The following is a 10078-nucleotide window of genomic DNA, read 5'->3' as shown; positions in this document are numbered from 1 at the left end:
AGGGCTAGCTACCAGGTTAAGCGTGGTTTGATGTTACCCTAGACCTGCCTTCCTTTAGCCTGAGGTAGATTTAAGCACTAACAGGTGCTAGTTGTGAGTTAGGCAGTCGCTCCAGTCTCTGAGTTAAGAAAAAATCAAAATTTTTCCCATTCTAGCGCTAGTGTGTCTTGACCCTCAGACTCTCTTCTTCTGCCTAGAAGTGACTAGGATGCTTTGTTTGCTTCATTTTCAATTGAATGAGTGAAAGAGTCTCATTTGTTCTCTTATTTCGAGTGTCTCTTTTCTCATTCCGTGCATAGATTACATTTCTTGGTTTGTCGATTGAAGCATTTGTGTGTATGGTCTATTCGATTCAGGGAAGCAATTGCTTTTAGTTTCATTTATCATGCTTTGGGTTTTATCGATGCTTGTTTGTTCGGAATTGTGAAATTTTTCATTAAAGTGCTTTATGTGAAATATTCATTTTTCATTTTATGAAAAGAAGAACATCATTCTAGTTTACTTAAGCGAAAATATTGTATTAGTAGCGTCATTGAGAAGCTAGAATTGCATCATCATAAGCATTGGAAATGAAATGAAACTTCTTTTGTTGTTAAGGGAAGATTAAGTGCATTTAGGAGATTTATTAAAGAAAGATTTCATTCTTTGATTGTTGCATTGATTTTGTGTTCCCTATCTCTCAATTAGTGTTAACTTTCATCAAACAAAGATCTATTTTCTCATATAGCTGCATGTAGGAGTTTTGTCAGATGACAACGATAGGGCCTTGAAATTGAAACCTAATTCAAGATCAACCGTTAAAATCTATTGAATTAACCTAGGGAAGCATTGAAACTTAACGCTTACATTTAGTGGTCTAGGCTAGAGACGTGTGTTGGCATTATGATACAAGTGTTGTCCTTGATGGCAACTCACTCAGAGACAGGTACAAGTGATGGCAACTTGATCAGAGGACAGATCTCAGTACATCAGGACAAGAAAGAGATATACGCAGGTTCAGTAAGGAAAACCAGCGTGTACACGCAGGTTGGCTTCAGGAAAAGTGCGTACATGTGAAAAGTACCTTTGGTCCGTGGCGGTTAGTCCTTGGAAGTTGTGCCTATGGTTCTAGACCATGGTGTCTTGACGGGCGTGTCGATCCCTAGTTTTGAAGTTGATGGTATTATGTTACTATGGTTTTGGACCGTGGTATTGTGAAGGGCCTAAGGCTATATAAGGAGAAGATCATTAGGCAAAGAGAAGCAAGCAAGGAGTGAGAGTGTGTGAGTGACGAATATCTGATGAGGTGAGAGATCCAAATGCTGGTTATGGGTTGGTGATCTGAACCAAGGTTTCACTCATGTGGAGGATGATGATGAACGATGGAACGGGATCTCAAGGCTTGGAAATATTATCTTCATATGGTTTGACTGTGAATATACTAGATCTATTGACGCATGTTTATTGTTATGATCTGGGTATGTTTTGATGTCTGATATAGTTGCAGAGTTTTAAGGTTGAATTTACAGATCTGTACGCGGGTTGTCTTTGGTAAAAGAGCGTATACACGCAGGTTGGGTTCGTCGAAGTAGCGTATACAATGTGAAGTATGAAGATGGAGTTGGATCTGGTTGTTGTTATGTTGTCTGTGTTCTTGACAGGGTTTCAGTGATTCAGTATTGGGTGATTCAGAGATTGATGATGCAGGTTGTACTACAATGGTGATTGTTTCATGGATCCAGTATGAAAATGTATGAAACGTGGTCCCGGGAAGATCGTAGGCCGGCACCTACGTACTGGTAAACATATCAGCCAGTACAAGAGCCAGGGGGTTGTAGCTCCCTTCCAGGAGCAGCTGGAAAACGAGTAAAGGTTTAAGCATTCTGTAGGTAGGCACCTACGTACTAGTAAATGGATCGGCTAGTACAAGAGCTATGAGGGTTGTAGCCCTCTGCAGGTTGTAGCCTGCGTACTGGTAAAGGACTGCACCAGTACATTGTAAAAGAAGTTTCTTATTAAAGGAAGATAGAAACAAATTGCAGCAGGTGGTTTTCACCCACATTGGGTTTCCACCTTATATCATGGTGTTCATGTGTGTGGCTTCTGTGTGATGATCTGTTCTGTTATACTGCACCTGTTTACTGTTAATATGGTTAATAATGTTCTGATTCATTTACTGAAGATAAGCTAACTGAATCATAAGATTTCTAGATATATGCTAGTTGCTTTAGACACAGTAGCGTGTACACGTGGGTTCACTTAACTGAAGTAGCATATGTGTTTCTGAGCATAAATTGAAAAGTTTTATTGATCTGATAATACTGATTCACCCCCCCCCCCTCTCAGTATTATTTCCAACAACGTGTTCCAACATCTTTAAACCTAGCAGCTGTCATTCACTTCAACACTAGACAATGCTAGTATGGACTTGTGCTCCCCATATCGTCGTGTATATGGAGGGAGACCCCACTAGGTCTGCAATACTTTATCCATAGGAAGCCAAGTTTTCTGGCTTGTAAACGTGATACACCAAACACAACATTCGGGGAGATTTCCTGCCCATACTTCTCGGTTCGTCGGGAGGTATTCTACAGTTCACAGTTACCTGGTAATCCTTTTGCCTAGAGTACGTTGAGTAGTCATTTTTTATCTTTCCTTACTCTTTAAATTTGAAAATATAATCGAGCACTTGTCCTTTCGATCTCGTTAATTCCGAAAGTGAGTAGAGTCACCTTTCATCCTTTTCTCGACTCTTAAAATATGAAGAGGCAAAGTTTTGTTTCAGTGTTCTAAAATTAACTTCCCACGAAATATTCCTGGTTAAAGTTATATTCCTTAGTAATTCTTTAGGGTCGATTCCAATGGCAACATTTATAGAATCTACCAGTCAAAGATTTCCCTTGGATGGGAATCCCGATCCTTTTCTTTCTTTTGGAAACGTTGGTGCTCCTTATGTGGCAACGTTGTCCCTTCTTGGGTTAACCATTGGTCTACCTGTCTGGTTGTTTTCGACCTTGGTGGTCCCGAGTGTCCCGAATCCTATCCAAACGTCCCCTTCATTTGAATCACATCACGATGATTCTAAGGTTGAACTCTCCCCTTCTTCCCCTGTTTCTTCCTCTTCCTCTTCTACTTCGCCTGGTGAAAGTTTGAAACCCAATAACCAGGAGGCTAAGAAGATGAAGAAGAAGAAGTCAGATAAGCAAGAGGCCAACCGTGCAGCTGTTACTCCAAATGCACCTCCTGTAGACAAACCTTCTGATCCTCCACGAAAGGTTAGATTCCCTTGCAAGCTGTGTAAGGGTGACCATCTCCTTCGAGATTGTCCTGGCATTCCGAGAGTCTTAGAGGTATGGTCTCAATACCTGAACTGACCATCCCCGTCGACCTCTGGAGATCATGTTGATGTTATGCCTTCAGCTAATGATGGTAAGAAGAAGAGAACTCTTAGATTCACATGTAGTTTATGTGAAGGGATGCATCTTCTTCACCTTTGTCCTCTTATGGATAAAGCTTCCAAAGTTTTGGAAAACCCTACAACTCCTCAACCCCAACTTCCTATTGGTTATCTTAGGTTTTCTTCTAACCCTCTCCTAGTTGTTAAAGAGATTGACTTGGATTCATCTCTTACCCACACTACTCTTCCTGAGCATGACCCTTTTGTGTCTTTTCCCGACCAACCATTGGTCAAAGGGAGTGTTGACTTGACTTCACTTCCAGTTACTCACTCTGTTCCGGAAGAGAGTGGTGATCATATTGCTCATGTTCTTCTCGTCTCCTTAGATTCTCATGAATCGAAGAGTGATCCTCCTATCCCAGTTGTTCAGGAGAGTCTTTCTCCCTCTCCAACAGGGCATGGGGGCAATCATATGATACCCCCACCAAGTAGTTCTGTAGTTTCTTTTGATTGGAGCCAATTGACTGCATTTCGCCTTCCATCTTATGTGCCTTTCTAGATCACATTACAAGCCTATAATATTGTAGTACATGGCACTATATTAGATGAAGGCATGCCTATTAGCATCATGTCTTCTACTACTTGGCAAGATTTGGGCTCCCCACAGCTTGTGCCTGTCACTCAAAATCTATTGGCTTTCAACGGAGGAACCAGTCAACCCTTAGGGATCCTTCCAAAGTTCCCTATTACTTTGGGGGGAAAGACCGTCTATATAGACGTAATGGTAGTCCAAGGTCCCTTGGATTTCAATCTTCTCCTTGGACGCGGCTATGTTTATGTCATGGGAGCTCTTGTTTCTTCACTTTTTTGTGTGGTTTGTTTTCCACATGAAGGGAGAATAGTGACCATTGATCAATTGTCATTCATTATTCACCAGGCACCTCCTTTGCAACCATTGTCCCCTTATTTGCAAGCAGTACCTTCCCCGCCACAGGTCAATTATGTGGCTACCCGTTATGTCTCTTCATCTACTGATGATCACACAGATGGTATTGTACATTATGTACTGGGGGCACTGGAACCTAATCAATCTTTGGTACCAAATGACATGTATTCCTCTCGGAGCGTGGTTCTTCTGTCTAGTGAAGACCTCTTGGGAGCCATGTTCTCATATGGTTCATGAATAGATGTCGTGAGGATAGTTCCTGGTCTTGTGTCAACCTCGTTAAAAAATGAAACAAGGAGTCATGAGCATAGTTCCTTATCTTGTGTCAAACTCGTTAAAAAATGAAACAAGGAGTCATGGAGCAGAGTTCCTTATCTTGTGTCAAGCTCCTTAACAAATGAAACAAGGGATATGAAGATAGTTCCTGGTCTTGTGTCAACCTCATTAAAAAATGAAACAAGAGGCGAGCATAGTTCCTTGTCTTGTGTGAAACTCGTTGAAAAATGAAACAAGGGTCCGAGGACAGTTTCTTCCTGTATCTACCTCGTTAAAAAATGAAACAATTGTCTAAGGATAGTTCTTTTACTGTGTCAACCTCATTAAAAAATGAAGCAAATCCCTTTTCCAAATCGAGTCTTTGACTAATATCTCGTAAAATCCTAGTCGAGTCTTTCCATGATCTCGAAAGTGAACCTTCATTCCATCTACCTAGTTGACTGAAATGAAGCTTGGGAGGCATGTACCTCGATTGAGTCATTATGTTAGGGGCATGCAAACTTATAGCAAACATTGTTTTTCGTTTCAAGCTTGTGTAAACATGAAAACGAATACAAGCAATGTTCTCCATGGTTCAAGCTTGTGTAAACATGAAACCGAATCCAAGCAGTGTTCTCCATGGTTCAAGCTTGTGTAAAAATGAACCCATGCCCAATTTACATCTCATGATTGTCATTTTAATCAGCTGATTTCTGCTGGATGAGCCTTAGTTGTTTTATTCCATCGCCACCATCTCTTTAGCCGATCATGTGCTTTCACTTGGTTGTTTTTTCCTTTCCCGAGGAACCACATTAATGAGTAGTTTTATTAGCTAACCTCTTGACCATTACATGTTTTGAGCAGGTCCTCCATTGCCAGAAGCAGTTTCCACCCTTTATGCCACTCGTTCCTCCAAGACGAGTCCCATTTAAGCTCTTTTCTTGGTTCGTAAAACTTGTTGAAAATAGCAACAAGAAATGCTAAAAATAGCATTTCAGGATATTCCAATTTTAATTTGTCCTTGAATTAAAATTGAGAATTAAAATTTGAATTTAGTCTCACCAGCGGTTTGAAAAATAATTAATTAATTCACCTTAAGTTAATTAGTTGGAGAAATTCAAACATGAAGTCTTTGTGAAGTCATGCAATAGTTATCCCTTAATTAAGGAGATAAGGATGAGTTGTATTTGAGTTGTAATTAGTTAGCTCAGTTAACTGAGTTAAGTCCAGTTAGATTAGTTCCAAACAATTTGAGGAATTGATTATGAGTTCAATTAGTTAATGCATGCATGCATGCAACTAGTGTACTCCAGATAACTGAATATTCTCTCATAAATAACTCATGCATGTCAATTCAGACAAAGACCCAGTTGAGATTAAAGGCAGGGAAAATGTATTATCAAACTTGCATGGTTGAAGGTGAATCATCCCAGAGGAACAACACAAGGATATAGAAGGCTTGGAGGATAGAGGAGAAGGCATATGTGCTGTCTATTTTGTCTATGAGCAGCAGTGAGGGATTGTACTGAGAGCTGGATAGCTGTGACAGCTTAAGCTTTGTGTAATCCTAATATATTTCCACTTGTATGATAATACAGATAGCGCGGTTTTTAGTTGAGGCTTTCCCCAGAGTATTCTTCTATGTTTCACGTGTATTGATTCTTCTTCTCTGTTATATGTGTTCTGTTTGATCTTGCTCAAATATATTAAGCTTCTTCAAGTTTGATAGTAGAATTATATTAAGTACTTTGGCTTTAGTACATTGCATAATCAAATTAATCTACAATGAGAGTTTCTACAAAACTCAAATGAAAAGATCGCCGAATATTTTTCCCTTTTGACTCATATGCTTTCAATAGCGGTTAGGTTCAATGACTAACCCAACTCTTGAAATAGCGGGTTCAATGACTCACTCTTGAACCTCCCTTTATAAGAATAGAGGGTTTGGCTAACTCATTTAATGGCTCGCCCCGGCGCTGGCACATAAGAATTCTGCTCACTATCTAGGATATCTAACACATTCGCTATACTCAGGACTTTCGTAAACCTCTCGTATTGAAGAACCAGAGCATAAGCCTGGCAACACATCCATTACTGCAATGGTTGGGGAACAACGAGGCTCCCGTGCAACTCTTATTAATGTGTCGGACTCGACCATTCTTTCACATGAATAAAGTGGACCTCCACAACATGCTTTCAATTCCTTGGTTATGACGTGTGTAACAATGATACATGTTGGGGTTTAGAGCCAACTAGCATAAATCTTTCGATTAAAGATTAGTTGGGGAATCTCCAACTTAAAATTCCATGATTTCTTGTCGGGTCGATCTCCTCCCCTCCCCAACTTCCTTTTATTGAATAACTCTGGCTTGGGGCTACCTTAAGTGTTGGGGTTTATCTCTTCTAGTATTTCCTGCATTAAAGGTTGCTTGAAAGGTGGGTCTATTAAAGAAAATAAAATGGGGAGGTATTCTTTCAACTCTTTTCCAACATTTTAAACACGAAAATATTGCCGAGTATTTTTCCCTTTTGACTCGTAAAATAGAATAAAATGATGGGTCTGCTTTCAAGCTCTTTTCTGACCCTTTACACACGAAAATATTGTCGATCTATTGTCGTTTCGAACTCATTAACGGCTGTGAAACGTTGTGCACCCTATATAAATTTACCCATTTTTCGGGCTGGGATGCACTATTTACGAAAAAGGTACTCCTTGACTGAAATGGTCAAGCGGTTCTCTCAAGTATCATTTTCTACCTTTTTCGGCTCGAGAGACACAAATGTATGAAAAGGGACTATGTGGAGTTTTCTTTTTCATGTCTTTTTCAAACTCTCTAAATATGAAAAAGATACCGAGTTGCACCTTTGTTAGACTCGTTAAAACATACAATGACATCGGATTCGTCACCATGACAAACATGAGCTTCTCCTTCCTAGGGCTCGTTAAACTTACTATGTCGGATTCATCTGAAGGATGGACTTATAGTGTAAGCATATGCTATCCCTTTCAAGTTTGCGATTAAAAAATAATTGGGGTACCTGCCAGAAATGGTGGGGGGAAATTTGGAAATTCAATCAGTCGTGTCAGTAGCTCACTCTTGAACATGACACTTTCTGCTTCGTATCAGGTTGGGATATCCTCACTTCATCATTGACATTCCTAGTTTGGGCCATTCATTTTTTCCATCCATTTGATCTCTGTCGCGTCATCATGTCCACCGATCTTATGGATCCAAAAGCTTCCAAACTCCGAGTTGTGTCGCTGATATGTTCAAGAGTTGTCCTTCTGCAACTACACTTACACCTGATTCTCTGTATCATCTAAAATCATTTTGCATCCCTTTATCTCGTGTCGATGATTTGGGATACATTATGGCCCTCCTTTGACACAATCGCTTCCTTTCAACTTCAACTCATTATCTAGGAAGTTGACGGAGAGACTCCCTTCCAGTACCTTAGATCTTGCATGCCCTAATGGAAAGTTCTTCGCACTCGACAACAAGTTCAAATCATTGGCTTTCGATCGGGTAATTTCACAAGTGTTCAACTTCAGTCCCTTTATTCACATTCGGTGAACTGTGCTGATAGTACCTTAAGGACCATTTTCATTATTGGTGGTTTCTCTCGCGCTTGTTAACAGTTTACATCATTGACTGGTAATCAAGTGATTTTCTAGCATGTTCGACGTCAACACATCTATTCACATGTTAGAATTTGTACTTTGATCGGGTCGTGTTGGAGCGCAAAGACCCTGGGCTCAAATTACAATAGTCCAGGTTTCACAACAGTGTGACATGATTGTGCTGATATGCATTTCTATTTTAGATGGGTGGTTGCAACCATATCATGAGTTGTCATATGTGATCCTTCTCATTATTGGATGGTTGTGACCATACCTTGGTTTCGATATGATCCTCTTTATCGAATGGCTGCACCCATAACTGGATCCATATACATGATCATTTTCTAGATGGTTGCATTCATACCACGATTCATGTATCTTTTGACAGAGTTTTCAGCAATGTATGTGTATTTGTACTTGCTTTCAGGCTTTCCGACGACAGACTCCGGCTCCCCGCACTGATTCATAAATCATTTCACCCCTCATTCTAGTTTGACCTTCACGCTTTAAGGGGCATTTGTTACACAACATTTTGTCACTGTCCTTGTACTCCCCATTCCATGATCCAGGAGGACCTCTATAGTGAACCCTACATGTTTCCCTTTCATGAAGAAACTCCCATTGTGTCCCTCTTCATGAGCAGAACAATTCCCTTTTGCATCATTTCCCACAAATCTTCTATTTTTCCCAGTTTACAAGACTAGTGCTAATGACCCTTGTTCTCCTCGTGCCGACCGGAGTGACTGAGCCTTGTTCTAGTCATGTCTATCCTCTTTTGGAAAGCTTTTAAATAAGGAGCTTAAGCTTCCAGCTCTAGAAGCTTCATAACGGAAGTCTGGTAAATGGTTGGGCCAGATGGAGTCAAGGATGTTAGTTTGGGCTCTTTTCTCCTATTAGGATGGAACTACCTCAAGAGATAAGACCTTCTCCCATGATAAGAGGAACCATCTCCCATCCATTCATGCTATATAAACCTCCCTTTTTCCCAAGCACAAGCTAGTGTTAATGTTGGTGTGCTAGTGCTAATTAAGTTTGGAGTAATCAACAAGTTATTCATAGTTGTAGCTCTCTAGTTGTGTGTGAGGGAGAAGTGTGAATTTGGTTTAGTGTGAAGACTAAAGGGAAGAGCCTTAAAACTATCATTGTTGAGGCCATCATGGAATGCTAATGGAAGTGTGTGGGAACCCGGATTTGTCAGAGGAGAACAACAACGTCAAGACAATGGTTGTAATCTCTTCTTGATTTAATATATATGAAAATATCGATTAATTTCCTACATAATGTGTCATCTCACATGTTTATGGCTTAATGCTTCTTGACTTGTTAAGTAGGTTGAATTACAATTTGTCTATTATCACGGTTGTTGTTTGTTGTTGTTTACTTGTTTCAGGTGTTCGAAGAAGGAAACAAGAGATAGTTGGAGCAAGCAAGCAAGGTCATCACCAAACGGGATAAGCGTACTAAGAGGTAGGCCCTCTTAATTGGTTCTAACCTAAGGAAATCTTCCATAGAATGTCTTGTTTGTGGCTAGACTCGCTATCGGGCTAAAGGAATTGTTTGTGTCTGCACTTACAATTTTACTTCACCACAATGTTTTACAGAAAAATAAAGAGTTTTTATTATTTTAAAATAAAAGCCTAGGTAATTAAGGGGTGCAAAACCTAAAAGCATGATGTTGCTAAGGAAAAATATATTGGGAAGAACTTGTTAGGGTCCTATAATTTTTACAGGATTGTTTGATTATTACTGATGATTATTATGTTTGAGATGTTGTAAATAATATTTCACCCTTCAAATTATTTCCAAAGAGAGACGAGTATTAAATTAGGGAAGAGATTAGCATGGAAAAAGTCGAAAAAATACATGTTGCATTCTATGT

Source organism: Pinus tabuliformis, chromosome 2_2 (genome assembly GCF_031772625.1).
Source record: "Pinus tabuliformis cultivar Carrire ecotype Pingquan chromosome 2_2, CPIR1, whole genome shotgun sequence".
Taxonomy (NCBI): Eukaryota; Viridiplantae; Streptophyta; class Pinopsida; order Pinales; family Pinaceae; genus Pinus; species Pinus tabuliformis.
This window is presented reverse-complemented; position numbering follows the sequence as displayed.